At 41.8% G+C, this 14,710-nt stretch overlaps 1 protein-coding gene across 1 annotated transcript in view; it reads left to right on the top strand.

The window, feature by feature from the left end:
* Positions 1 to 7,435: 7,435 nt before the first annotated feature.
* Positions 7,436 to 14,710, top strand: part of PCNX4 (pecanex 4) — a 29,016-nt gene continuing 21,741 nt past the window's right edge. The window contains exon 1 of the mRNA XM_004698625.2: positions 7,436 to 7,530. The gene's annotated coding sequence lies outside the window, so the exon portion shown is untranslated. The remainder of the gene's footprint in view (positions 7,531 to 14,710) is intronic.

Below are 14,710 nucleotides of genomic sequence, written 5' to 3'. Positions count from 1 at the left end.
AGTAATCTCTGAGAATCACAGTTCAAAATTTAGCAACATACTAAATGACTTATTGTAAAACAAAAGCAAAAAAAGAAACATACTTTTCTCCCTGTTAAAGTACCAGTACACTAATTACTTCTTTAGTCAGAAAACCTAACAATGATTTTTTTCCGAATTATTTTTTCTGAATAAAAGCACTGCTGTGAAAACAAAAATACATTATGCCATTTGACTAGTTATACAATGCATAACTAAATTAGTAGCTTGAGGGGGATTTTTGGGTAGAGAGATGGTATCTTGAGTTGTCAATTTATCTTTCATTTTTATAATTTTATTTTCATGATTTAAAAATTATTAAAGTGCTGCATATTGATTACTTGAAAAATAAATTAGTAGCATGATAATATAAAGTAAAAAGTGAAAGGTCTCCTTCCCATCAAATCGCAACCCCAGTTAATGTCTTCAGAGCCTAACTTCTTACACACCCTTCAGAAATAAACATACACAAAGTATGCTTGTGCATATATCCATGTTTTTAATCACTAGAATCATACTATATAAATTGTAAGGTTATTTTTTTGGGCATGTTTATTTTTCAAGGTTTTTTTTAACTTATCTTTCCAGAATCACTTTTTTGACCTATTTGATTTAACCTGTTCAAAACTGAATGTGGTGGGTTTTTTGCTCCTATAAGCAAAGTACATCTTTGAATAAAAAGGGCTGCAGATTGATTCAGCTACCTTGTAAGATATATTTCTGAATCAAAGGAAACTGAATTTTAAATTTTGTTAGATTCACAAAGCCTGACTTTCAAAAATATGCTTCCTCTCCACCATCCCACCAACTTTGTTTTGTGTTGTCAGCACTAGCTGGAGTCCCTGGGGCGTGCAAACTGCTCCAATGTGTCCGTGGGCAAGCCAAAGGACTGCAGGTTTCAATTTTGGTGAGGTGCCTTGGGCGGGGCCTGGCGGTCTACTTGTCAGTCATTACAAAGCCCATGGAGCATAGTCCCATCCTGACCTTCGTGGCATAAAAAGTAGAGGTCATTCACAAATAGACGATTATTTATTGTGAGGAAATGAGACCAAAATTGGCAGGTATACATAAAAAGATAAATATCAACACTCGTTGATGTTGACTTGATTCTGTTTCAAGGCACCCCCACAAAGGTCAGGATGGTGCAATGCAAGTACCATCCATTACTGGAATGCTGTTTGCAAATAACCAGTCTTCTACTAGGTTTAGTAAAGGAGCTTACTAGTTTAGTAAACTAGTCAATTAACATAATCCACAGACAACCTTTTACTTTGTTGCATAGAAACTGGGTTCTTAAAAGCTTGTGAGCAGTCACCTAAGGTACAACCATCTAAAACAGCAGTTCTCAACCTGTGGGTCACGACCCCTTTGGGGGTCAAAGGACCCTTTCACAGGGGTCACCTAAGACCATTAGAGAACACATATTTCCGATGGTCTTAGGAACCGAGTCACCGCTCCTATGTCTGTCTCCAGGCGGTCGGCCCACAAGCAGATATGCTGATCTGGTGAGAAAATAGCTGTCTCAACCTTCACACTGAGGTTGGCTTTTTATGCATAGTAGTTGCAAAATGTAGCAATGTAGTTTCCTGTTCTTATATTAAGACTGTTACCCATGCTCCACCATGCTTCAAGACAAAATTTCATTTATTTGTCATTAGAAATAAATATTTCACAATATATAATTACATATTATTTTTGTGATTAATCACTGGGCTTTAATTATGTTCAATTTGTGACAATGAAAATACATCCTGGATATCAGATATTTACATTATGATTCATAACAGTAGCAAAATTACAGTTATGAAGTAGCAACAAAAATAGTCTTATGGTTGGGGGTCAGCACAACATGAGGAACTATATGAAAGGGTCGCAGCATTAGGAAGGTTGAGAACCACTGCTCTAAAGTCTCTCCCCATAAACAGCAAGCAGACTGTAGAGAACCAAAGGTGCATGGTAACAATTTCTCCAAAGGACTAAAGGACAATGTGAGCCCAGCCTCACCGACCACGAGACTCGAAGAGCTCGATGGTGACCAGCTACCACTGCTGATGGCCCAGAAGGGATCCCTACAGGAAGTTCTGGATAGAGGGGAAGAAAAAATGTGACACAAAACAAAATAATTTTAAAGAATCCCCATGTCCCATTTAATCTGAGGGATTTAGCAGCTCGTATACTTTCCTCAAAATAAATAAATAATGATCATTTAACACAACAGGCTGGTCTGATTAAGGAGCCCCCTGGGATTGTGGCCATTAGACACAATGAACACATCAGTGGTCCTTAAGTTTCAGCCAAATGTTAAGTGCTAACAAGTCCATTCCAATTCATAGTGAACCTATACAGCAGAACACAACACTTCCCAGTCCTACTCCTGCCTCACAATTGTTCTTATGTTTGAGCTCATTGTTAACAACCACTCTGTCAATCCACCTCATTGAGACTTTTCTGCTCTTTTGCTGACCCTCCACTTTACCAACCATGATCTCTGTGGTAGTTACATAAGCTGTTGTCAATTTGAGACTTAAGAGTGAAGGGGTGGAAGTTAGCCTGTCAATCAGGTCGCAGCGTGATGACCTCATTTGGAAGCAATAAGGAGATAAATAGCTCACTGGAGGCAGGACACAGGCTCACTCTCTGGGAGACATGCTTGTGTACAAGACACATGGAGCTACACTAGAGCCTGGGAGCTGAGGGAGCCACATGGAGATGACCCTGCCAGCACTGAGATGCTTCCACTACCACTGGATCCACAAGACTTTCCACCCACTGGTGTCTCATCTTCCTGCATTCAGCATCAATTCATGTGTTACGTGAATCTGAAGAGGAATTTATAGATTGGTATTGGACATATGGGCTAATATGAGCTTTATGGACTTGATCTGGACTGGGCTGGGATGTTTTCTTAATATTCAATTGCTCTTGTATATAAAGCCCTTCCTTATACACATATGAATGTCTCTGGCTTTGTTTCTCTAGTCAACCCAGACTAACACAATGTCCTTTTCCAGGACTGTTCTCTCCTTATAGCATGTCAAAAGTATGTACGATGACGAAGTCTCCCCATTCTTGCCTCTGCACTCTAACTGGACTCCCAAGACACATTTGTTCTTTTTGAAATCCACACTTGCAATGTTCTTTGCCAGCACTGTAATTCAAACGCATTGGTTCTTCTTCAATTTGCCCTATTTAATGTCCAACTTTTACATGCATATGAGGCAATTGAAAATACCATGGCTTGGGTCAGGCACACCTTAGTCTTCAAAGTAACATCCTTACTTCTCAGCACTTTAAAAGAGGTTTTGTGCAGCAGATTTACCCAGTGAAATGCGTCTTTGAATCTGACTACGGCTTCCATGAGCATTGATGTAGATCCATGCAAGACAAGATGCTTGACAACTTCAATCTCTTCCCCATTTATCATGATGTTGCCTATTGGTTGAGTTGTAGTTTGGTTTTCTTGACATTGGGTTGAAATCCTTACTGAAGGCTGGAATTTTTTATCTTCATCCACAAGTCTTTAATACCCTCCTCACTTTCCACAAGCAAAGTTGTATCATCTGCATATCTTAGGTTATTAATAAGCCTTCCTCCAATCCTGATGTCATATTATTCTTCATATAATCCAGCTTCTCTGAGTATGGTAAGAGGATACAACACTGATACACACCTTTCCTTTTGTTAAACCATGCAGTATTCCTTTGTTCTGTTCAAGCAACTGCCTCTTGACCCATGTACAAGTTTCACAGAAGCACAACAAAGTGTTCTTGAATTCCCATTTTTCTCAAGGAATACTCATTGTTTATGATCCACACAGTCAAATTCCTTTTCATAGTCAATAAGACACAAGTAGACATCTTTCTGGCATTCTCTACTTTGAACCAAGATCCATCTGACATCAGTAATGATATCCCTTGTTCCATATCCTCTTCTGAATCTCAATGTACTGCTGAGACTCTTATAGGATGATCTTCAGCAAAAAGTTATTTGCATGTGGTATTAATAATATTGTTCTATAACTTGAGCGTTCTGTGGGGTCACCTTTCTTTGCAATGGATACAAAGAAGGACCTCTTCCAATCAGTTGGCTAAATAGCTGTCTTCCAGATTTCCTGGCAGAGATGAGTAAGTGCTTGCAGTGCTTCATCAGCTTGTTGAAACATTTCTATTGGTGTTCCATCAATTCTGGAGACTGGATTTTAGCGAACTTTTTCCTTCAGTACCATTGGTACATTTTTCTTCAGTACCATTGCTCATATGCTATCACCTGAAATGGTGGCATATCTACTAGTTCTTCTTGGCACAATGACTCTGTGTATTCTTTCTACTGTAGTTAGATATTATGTCAACTAGAGCAGTGGTTCTCAACCTTCCTAATGCTGCAACCCTTTAATACAATTCCTCATGTTGTAGTGACTACACCCCCCCACACACACACAACCATAAAATTATTTTTACTGTTACTTCATCACTGTCATTTTGCTACTGTGATGAATCGGGCGACCCCTGTGAAAGGGTCATTCAACCTCCAAAGGGGTCGCAACCCACAGGTTGAGAATCACTGAACTAGAGTCTCCTTGCTAGGAGGCAGAGTTCAACCTGTCAATCAACTGGGAGCTTGACTGAAACCTCCTCCGGGTGTGGCCTTTTGTATAAGAGCAAGATTGAACAGAGGCAACTTCTTTCTGCCACTTTGCCTTCCTCCTTGATGAGACTCCATATGTGTCTGACTCCAGGGCAGCCTCTTGTGGACCTCCAACCCAGAGAGCTGTCAGTGCCTCGCCACGCTTCTGAAGATCTAGGATCCACATGACTCCAAATCTCCCTGCTTCCCACTGCACCTTTCTGCATCGGCAGCCTGCAGTTGCAGGAGTCTGAAGAAGGCCCCAGCTAGCACTGGACCTATAGACTTGGGGCGAACTGGGCTGGGACAACTTCTTGATGGAAAATTGTTTCTTAATAAAAAGTTCATTCTTGTACATAGACGAGTATCGCCGGTTTTGTGTCTCTAGACAACCTAGCCTAACACAACTTCCATATTTTTTGGATGCTGCCTGCATCTTTAAATATTTTACATATATAATCTTTCAGTATTTGAATTTTTTCTTGAGTTCTTTGAGTTTAAGATATGCTGATCATGTTTCCTTTTTGATTTTTCTAACTCTAGCTAATGACAGACACACATATAGGGAGGTACCACCCTTTAGCATAATCAACCATAGAAGATTAAAGGGCAGCATTTGCCCAGGGAAAAAGTTCAGAAGGCAAGAAATGATAGAAAAGAATGGAAACTGTACACACCTGTACAGTTAAGTGAGAAGACTGTCACATAGGGGTCTTGCAATAAGTGTGACAAAACAATGTGCATCAATGGTTGAACGGAAAGTCACTTGGCTCTTGAAACTTTCACCAAAATCACAATAAAAATTAAAACAGAAGATAGGAACATATAATATCTCTGCAGCATGTATTTGAACAACAAAAATGTTCATCTTGGTTGGTTATACAGAATTCAGGATGATAACATAAGATTGTGACTAAGCACTATGCCAATTACTGTGCTAAGCCATGTATAGTTATTTCATTTACGGAAATCTGCACAATGCTCTGTGGGGCAAGTCCTATTGTTAGCCCTATTTTATAAGATATGGAGATTAAGCCATCATCTGAATAAAATTAGGTTAGCCCCAAGATCACACAAATAATGAGCATTGGTGTACATCCCAACCCAGGTTTCCTGACACCAAAGCCCACAGTGTCCTCCAATTTCCCAGCAGTAGTTATTGTTACGGCCGGGAGTTCATTCTGACTCATGCCATTCCAGGTATAACTAAATCAGATGCTGTCCAGCCTTGTGTCTTCCTCACGATGATAGACATTTCAAAACTATTTAATGCAGTACGCTTGATGACTGAGGGTAAGTCCTCTCCATAAGAGTAAGAACATTAAGCACTGGCCATGAGTCCATTTGCCCTTCCTGTGTCAAAAGGTAAGCATATAATAATAAAAGGTTCTATCTGCAAAAAATTGTGTCTTTGAAGACAAGCTTTGCTACTACACAGGGTTTTCTCTCTCATTATTTCAACAAACTCTTTGGATAGTTTTTACTTTCGTCTTCTTTTAAAATTAACACAAGGTGTTTTTTTCCACTGTAGCCTGAAAATTTCAATTATTAAGAACTAAGCAGTAATTTCTAGCCAAGAAAGAAAAGGAGGGGCAGAATTTATGGATTTGGAGGGAGGAGAGCCAAATGAGACCATCATCAAGCCACTAGGACTCCTGAGTGCACATTATTGCTAGGACATCAGTCTCTTTGGGGGAAACCTAATACCTCAACATCGGTCTCAATGTTGTCTGACAGGAACTTCTAAATCACTTGAGACCAATCAGTGCTAAAACCCTGGAGAATTTCCAGCGAGTACTCTGGAAGGTATCCAGAATATGGGGATACTGGTAACAATCTGCTGAGACTTTGGGGGCGGGATGGGAACACAAAGATGACGCCGTACTTTAAAAAAAAAAAAAATAACACCAAAAAGAAAGATATCTAGTAATGTGTCTCAATAATCAGCATTTCGGTTCCTCGTCTTTAAAAATGCAACCACAAATCCACTCGAGGCAAGAGCAATGCAACTAAAAGGTGTCACTGAACACATGCACGGCCACATCTTCCAAGTGGAATAGGGAGTATGAAGCCCTACTGTCTGTGTCCCGTGGCAGCGGCCACGCCAGAGTATGGACGTCCAGGAGGCCTGGGGCCCTAGGCAGCTGGAACCTTATTACAGGACAGAAAGGGGGGTCAATTTGACTCAAGGTAACTGAAGGGCCCTAGCGGCCCTTGCATTGCCATCCAAAAGGGCATCAGTCCGCATCAACTTGATGGTAGTGAGTCTGTCTTGGGGGCTGTTGGGTTTTGTTTTGTTTTCCAACGCACCCAAAACGGTGCGGCTGCGCGTTGGCCAGCTGTGGCCTCACTGCCCGCGCACCCCCGCCCACCTTCAGCAGAAATACCGCATCACCAAGGTAACGACGCTCTTGCGTATGGGCGTGGCAGGGTGAAAGGTCAGGGGCGGCACAACTCGTGGTGGACAGGAGCCTTAGCCATTTCTAAAGCTGTGGCCCGGAGCAGCGCAGGCCCGGCGAACGAGCAGCGGCTCTGAAGGCCGACTGATGAAGTCGGGCGCCTCCAGAGGCGGCGCCTCGGGAGCGAGCGCGGGCCGAGGGGCTGGGCGAAAGGCCGCAGCTGGGTGCGCGTGCGTGCTGCGTGTGTGCTGCGTGCGCGTGCGTGCTGCGCCTGCGTGCTGCGCGTGCGTGCTCCTCGCCGAGCAGCACCCGCCTGAGTTGACGTTAGCTATGGAAACCCGCAGCGGGCCCGGCTGGGAGCGCGGCGAGCTTCGGCGCCACCACGCGTGCTCAACCAACCTCCGGGCGGGAGCGCCAGCCCCAGGCTTTCCCGCGAAAATGCAGTCCCCGGGATGCCTGGGCAGCGCCTCTTCCCTGGGGTGACTTCGAGGTACGTTCCATCCCGGACACCCACCTGGGCACTTCTGTGCAGAGCCACGTTGCCCTTGTAGTTTTTAGTTGCCACACACAAAAGAAAAGCAAACAGATTTTTAAAGAAAACTTTTTAAGGGCGATTATTGTAGTTTTAAAGTGTAGCGTGAACTCGGTATTTAGCGGTATGAACCGAGTGTGATTTTAATTTAACTTTGAAAGACTACTTTGGCTCGTTACTTAGCAGCAGTTTTTTGTTTCTAAGAGACCCTTGCGAAATGGAAAATGGTCTTTCTGTGTCTTGGTTTGGGAATAGATTTGGTCCTCCCAATAAAGTTTACAAATAGTGCCCCATAGATTGTGCTATACCCTAACCTTATCGCCAACTAAACCCTGCTGGCTCCAAAGTAGTCAGTCCATGCCCCCAGTGACCTGCTCATTCCCACAGCAGCCCTTCTGCCTGTCGAGGACCCGCGTTGACGTCACTGAGTGAAACCTTCCACACTGGAAGTCACGTATCACGCCTCTGAATTATCTGCTGGGTACCAGCCATTCCTCGCTGATGTTAGAGTCTAGTATCAGGTGATTCTCCCCCTCCCCCTCCACCGTTTTAGACCATCACTATCAAGGAAGTCACACAAATGTTTTGGTTTTCCAGTGCATATAACCTGTATATGCTGTAGTCTATTAAGTGTGTAATAGCATTATGGAAAAGTTTGGAATATTGTGAGAATTGCCAAAATGACCCAAAGGCAGGAAGTATGTACGTGCTTCTGGACAAGTGGCTTCGAAAGATTTGCTGCTTGTAAGACTGCCACAAGCCATCCATATGGGGGGAAAAAAAAACCCCCACAGTATCTGCCAAGTGCAATAAAGCAAAGTACAATTAAACAAGGTCTGTCTGCCTGTAGACAGAAAAGCCAAACCCAGTCTAATTCACCAACCCAACAGCACAAAGTAGACCTGCCCCTGGAGTTTCCAGGACAGTGAATATAGGAGCCAGCTGTCTTGTCTTTCTTTTGCAATGTGATGTTACTAAAGCGTTCTTCGGCCAACTTTTCAGTGGGCAGCCAAATGCTTTAAGGGTTCCAAATGCCACTAGGGTTCCTTCTAGAGATGGAATCGCACATTGTGTGGCCTTAGTTAACACAGTGTTTTCAAGATTCATAGATGTTGTAACATGTATCTTTACGTTCTCCCTTGTTAGAGGTAAATAATATTAAAAAATCTACATTAATCCAGTCATCAGTTGATAGGCATTTGGATTATTTCCTTTTTTTGGCTATTATGACTAAAAACCAAACCAAATTGATGATCTCGGGTTTCCATAAGTAACGGATGATCACAAGAGAGTGGAGGGAGGGTGGGGTGGAAAGGGGGAACCGATTACAAGGATCTACATAGAACCTCCTCCCTGGGGGATGGACAACAGAAAAGTGGGTGAAGGGAAACGTCGGACAGTGTACGATATGACAAGATAATAATTTATAAATTATCAAGGGTTCATGAGGGAGAGGGGAGTGGGTAGGGAGGGAAAAAATGAGCTGATACCAAGGACTCAAGCAGAAAGCAAATGTTTTGAGAATGATAATGGCAACAAAATGTACAAATGTGCTTGACATTTGTATGTATGTATGGATTGTGATAAGAGTTGTGTGAGTCCCCAATTAAAAAAATAAAAAGTAACGGGTGATCCTGTTTCTAGGCTGTTTGGAAAGGAGGGAACGTAGGTGGGGCCAACAACTCATGGTTGCACTTGTAAAGTGCTGCCAGTATCCGTAATCTCCTTCGAGCTACCATCCAGTCCTGGACTTCTCTACAATTGAATAGCTGTGAATTTATAGAAAATCTTTTTTGGTCAAAGACCTTCCAAAAGTCTCGAGCCTGATAAAGTACCATTTTGTAGATCCTAAGACCTGTCAGGGAGTCCTGGTGCTGTCATGAGCTACGTACGCACTGAGCTGCTAACCACAAGGTCAGCAGTTCAAACCCACCAGCTGCTCCACCAGGGAGAGGTGAGGTTGTTTACTCATGTACAGATTGAAAGTGTTAGAAATGCAGAGTCAGTTGGACCTTGCCCTACAAGGCCACTATGACTTAAGGGCATATGACTTTTAGAAAACCTATCAAGGTGTCTATTATTTCTAAGTTTTCTTTAGGGGTTCGGGTAGGTTTTCTTTCTTTTTTCTTGCAGTGGGCTAGTGCTCCCCACTAAATTTTGTAAACCTAAGCATGAACAGGCTTATTCTTAAGAACAATTGTGAGGATGGCATAGGGCCAGGCAGTGTTTCCTTGTTACACACAGGGTCACTATGAGTTGATTCGACTCTGGTATCTATCTACCAACAAGCATGAAATGGAACCCTGGTGCTTTAGTGGTTACACGTTGAGCTTCTTGTCCACCAGGTCAGCAGTTCAAAACCACCAGCTGTTCCACGAGAGAAAGATGAGGCTTTCTGCTACGGTGAAGAGTTACAGTCTCAAAAACTCACAGGAGCAGTTTCACCTTGTCCTTAGAGGGTCACTGTGAGTTGGAATCAACTTGATGGCGGTTTTTTAGAAACAAGGCTCTTCAGAAGTTGAGCTGTTTGTCTATGGTATGAGATTTGGTTAAGATCCTGAGAATTAATTATAGAGGTAGCTATATTTTCATCTCTGGGTTTCTCTTGGTACCCTCAAAAGTTAACCTTGACTAGCAAAAAAGAAAACATTCACATGGGCATGCTGTTTAGAGCTCATCGCGTCTCCAGGGTCTTCCTCTCTGCTTTTGACTCTTACGTGTAAGCCAGCTTGCTGCTTTTGAAACAGAACTTTTTTTTTTTTTTTACAAATCAGAAAAAGTGATAATGCTTTAAAAAAAAATAAGACTTTAGTATATTTTCTTCCAAGTTTTGTAAAATAATTTTAGGGACATGTATGAGCGCATTCTATTTTTTTAAGTCTCCACTACCTTGCTGTACAAAGGTTATGTAGTCATTTTTAAATATAAGTCACTTTTCTCGACCAGTTTGATCTTAATAATTTTTAATTATTTATGAATGAGTTCTGTTTCCTGCCTATTCACTTAATAATGAAAATTAAAATAATTTTAATTTCTTCTACCAATTGGCAGAAAGACGGGGATTTCTACTCTGATACAGAGTCACCATCTCAGCAATCCACAGGCCGTTCTGCCTTGCCCTCATACAGTCGCTGTGAGTTGGCATTGACTTCGTTTTGGTTTTGTTCTTGTTGTTCTACTGATAGCAATTATTTGAGGGAGAAATCAGCTAAGGAAGGGAAATAACACTTGGCCCCTATTAACCACTATCAAAATGTGTAGCTTTTAAGCTTCAGCAGTATCTTCCAAGGAGAGCAAGTTAACTTGAGGGGACAGAAGTAACATGTGTTACATACTTAATATCTTTCATGTAGAAAGGTGTTCTCCAAATTAACAAGGTCAACACTCTAATAGAGAAATAAGACAAATGACATAAAAAGACAACTTACACAAAATATACCGCACTGATCTCCACACACACAAATGCTGACTAGCATCAGAGAAAGCACATTCACGCACCAGTAAGCGATGCTATGCAAAGGAGCATTTAAAGATGGAGGGAAGAGCTTTGAGAAGGTGAAAAGTTGATCAAGTGAATCAAATTCAACATGTATTAGGAGACAGTACATTCCCTAAACTTTCTTTCTTTTTTTTCTGTCAAGGTGGTTTTTATTTTATTTTTTCTCTTTTTTAACATTTTATTAGGGGCTCATACAACTGTTATCCCAATCCATACACACATCAATTGTGTAAAGCGCATTTGTACATCGTTTCCCAACATTCCCTAAACTTTCAACAGAAATGTAAGTTGTACAGTTTTGTGTGAGTGCAGAAATGCTTAGTAAATGTTGTGGATTTAATCAATAAAATAATTGATTAAAATAACTTTTGCCAAATAAGAAATCAGACAATTGCTAGAACATCTATCTCCTTGAAATCTTTTTGCTGAATTTTTTTAAGTGCCGTGGAGTTGATTTCAGCTCACACTTGGCCGAGTGCAGCCCCATGGGAAAATCTGAGCTGTAATCTTTACGGGAAGAAATCACCGGCCTTCGTACAGGGCCGTGTTTTTAATTGTCGCATCACCAGGGCTCCTAAAAAAGCTTGTCTTTCCACTCCACTTCTCTACAAGCTTTTGGAGCCCACTGGTATATTTAGTAGAATCCTCCCAAACTGTGCCACTTTTTGTTGTTTTGGTTTGTTTTAAGGGATTTTCAGTCTGGCGTCATAAATAATTGCAGAGTGAAGAGTTTTGATCAATAAAAATCCGCTCCCGGTAGATTGCCAATTGATTCCTGTTTTCTACCCTTCTGGATAATATGGAAGAGCAAGACTCAGCTTTGAGAGAAAGCAGTGTTTCTATGGCTGTTCTTTGGCCCACTTTCAGAGAGCGGATGAAGAAGGAATAGGGCCCACAGCAGGGTTGTGATGCCATCTTTATCCCTTAAGCTTGCTTTTCACAGATTCCTCCCCACCCTCATCCCCAAAGTCTTAAACTATGTTTCATTTGAACATGTTGGAGGCAGCAGACATATGTAAATGCAGCCGACCATCAGGGAATTAACAGTGTCTCAGAAGTATGTATTTCTCAATTCCTTTGCCAATCACTCAGGGAGCACGTTTTAGTTCTGATTTTAATTTTCATGCTAGTAATCCAGTTTAGCATTTAGTAGATCTCTTGTATAACAGTTGTGTCCTACAAAGAAAATATTTTTAAATATTCAAGAATCTGTAATTAAGACTCAAATGGTATCAGAAGTCCTAGTATTTATCATGAGATCCCCTTTTATTCTTAAGGCATTAGAAAAACTGTACCCATACTGTAAAGCAGTCTATTACCAATCATAGATACTTGTGCAAGCTGTCTAATTTCCCTTGTGATTTTTTTCCTGTGTACCTTGGTTCATGACATTCTCTCGTTGGGTCCACTTCAGTTTTCCTTCATTTAGCTAGTCTTCTGGCTTCTTATTAAAACACGGGCCAATATTTCTCAAAGGAATTGAGACAAATTCCTTAGTCCCATGAGTTTGGAAACTCATATGACAAGTTTTAGGGAGATTGCTGGTGGGATTGTGAATTTCAAAGATGTCCCACAATGCTATTATGCCTTGCCATGCTTCCAAATAGCAGTACAATGTAAAGTGTCTCTAACTCCTTTAACCAGGGGCCCGTTTTCAAGAAGCATTTTGTGGGATAAATGGCCCTGTGCCTTTCTTTTGATATCGCCTTAAAAGAATGCAGATCGCCAGTCCATGGCCCTGCTCCAGATCTCTGGGGCTTCTTGAGGGGCAATTGGTCTCTCAGTGCTCCTTGGGCTGCTCTCACTCGCTAAATGCTCCATTTTTGCGTCCTTGTTGTGTGTGGGCTGCCGTTTCCTCAGATGAGGGATCAACGTAGGCCATGAGACACATTCACATTGGACTTCCGACTCTTAACATTCTCTCGCTGATTCCTTCCCAGGAGAAACGCAGCTGTATTTCTCCCTCAAGTCTGTCCTGCTCCCGTGTTGCTTTGGGATCTATTTTTCTAGGCAGAACCTACGAGCTAATGACACTCAAAAAAAATTCCCCCTCTTCCATAAAATCATAATAAAAATGAAAGACATTGTCCAAAATGTTTTAAATTAGAGAAAAGTTTATAGGTTTATGGTTTTCCTTAGGACAAGGGAATTTTCACAATGGTAAATATGCACAGCTTATCTTTCAAACCTATGTTTTCTACTTTAAGTCTGCTATATAAACCATGTCATTAGTGTATTATGTTATTCTCCATGCCAAAGTATTTTGCTGAGGATTGTGGGGAATCTGAAGAAGGTCAAGATTTGGCTCCTACCCACAAATACTTAGTATTATTAGAGAAAAGAAAAAGACATGAAAAGGTAGCATATAAAAATAACTGTTACAGAAATCCTTATCCACAGTGAATAGTATGAACAAGAGGTACTGTAGGTATACTAAGAAAATAAGTGCTGGACCAAGGTGCTGTGCAGAAATCTCTATTGGGATTACACCTTTTAGAAAGTTGGCCAATATTACTAATTAGGGAAGAGAAAAAAGGCGAGGATGGGAGTGAGAGAATCAGGGAGGAGGATGTGCCCAGGATGTGCTTGCAGGGACTGCGAGGGGCAGGTCACCTGACCATTTGAAGTCACCTGTGTGCGCACACACCCTTTAGGGACTCTCCCTTTGGAGACATTTATACCAGTTATATATGTACACATACGGATGCGTCCTATTCAGTGTGTGCACGTGCGCACGCACGTCCAGGGGCAGCCTTTACTTCACACACTTTGGACCTGTTGTCAGGAGAGATGAGACCCTGGAGGACGTCGTACGTGGTAAAGTAGAAAGGCAGTGAAAAGAGGAGGACCCGTGACAAGATGGAGTGGCACAGTGGTTGCAGCAATGGCTCAAACATAGCCTTTGTGAGGATGGCCCAGGACTGAGTAGTGCTTTTGTTCTGTGACACTTAGCGTCACTCTGAGTTCAAACCAATTCGTCTCCTCTTACTTAACCATAACTAAGTGGAATCGGCAATTTATTTCTTCTACTTTTTGGTATACGTATTATGTTTTTTTATCAACTAGAGGACTTCAGGATATTCTACTGTTTTAGAACACTATTACAAGAGTGTACTTTCAAATGGATGGGAGCATTTACACTAAACTTTAAGTAGATATGGATAACAAGATTACAGCTATATAATCTGGTTTATTAAGTGTCTTTGATTTGTGGCATCTTTAACAAGTGAGCTGTCCCACCATACCCCTGGCTTGCCTCTGGAAGGAAACAGGAGGGACTTGGTCTCAACGAACTCATGGGGGAATTTTAGCCACGCCATGCTTCAAAGCCCAGAGCATCTAGCCATCCAAGTGTATTTTCCTGTCTGCTGACATCTTGTGTAGTAGATAATGCTGACTCTTACTGAAGTGTGACCTTACCTCCATTGCATCTATGGGACAGTCGCCCAGAAACCACTCCCTGAGCCTGATAGCGTTAGGAGGCAGTGTTTTCATTCCTTTAAGAATGAACCTTAACAACAAAGCCCACATGGAACAACATATCAACCTGTGTGATCACGGGGTGTCAAACGGATCACTGAAGACAAATGGGTGCATAAGTAAATGTGGCGAAGAAAGCTGATGGTGCCCGGCTATCAA

Source organism: Echinops telfairi, unplaced genomic scaffold (genome assembly GCF_000313985.2).
Source record: "Echinops telfairi isolate 266 unplaced genomic scaffold, ASM31398v2 ScPeMD7_18;HRSCAF=68, whole genome shotgun sequence".
In the NCBI taxonomy this organism is placed as follows: Eukaryota; Metazoa; Chordata; class Mammalia; order Afrosoricida; family Tenrecidae; genus Echinops; species Echinops telfairi.
The sequence above is the reverse complement of the archived record's forward strand: the minus strand, read 5'-3'. Positions and strand labels throughout refer to the sequence as shown.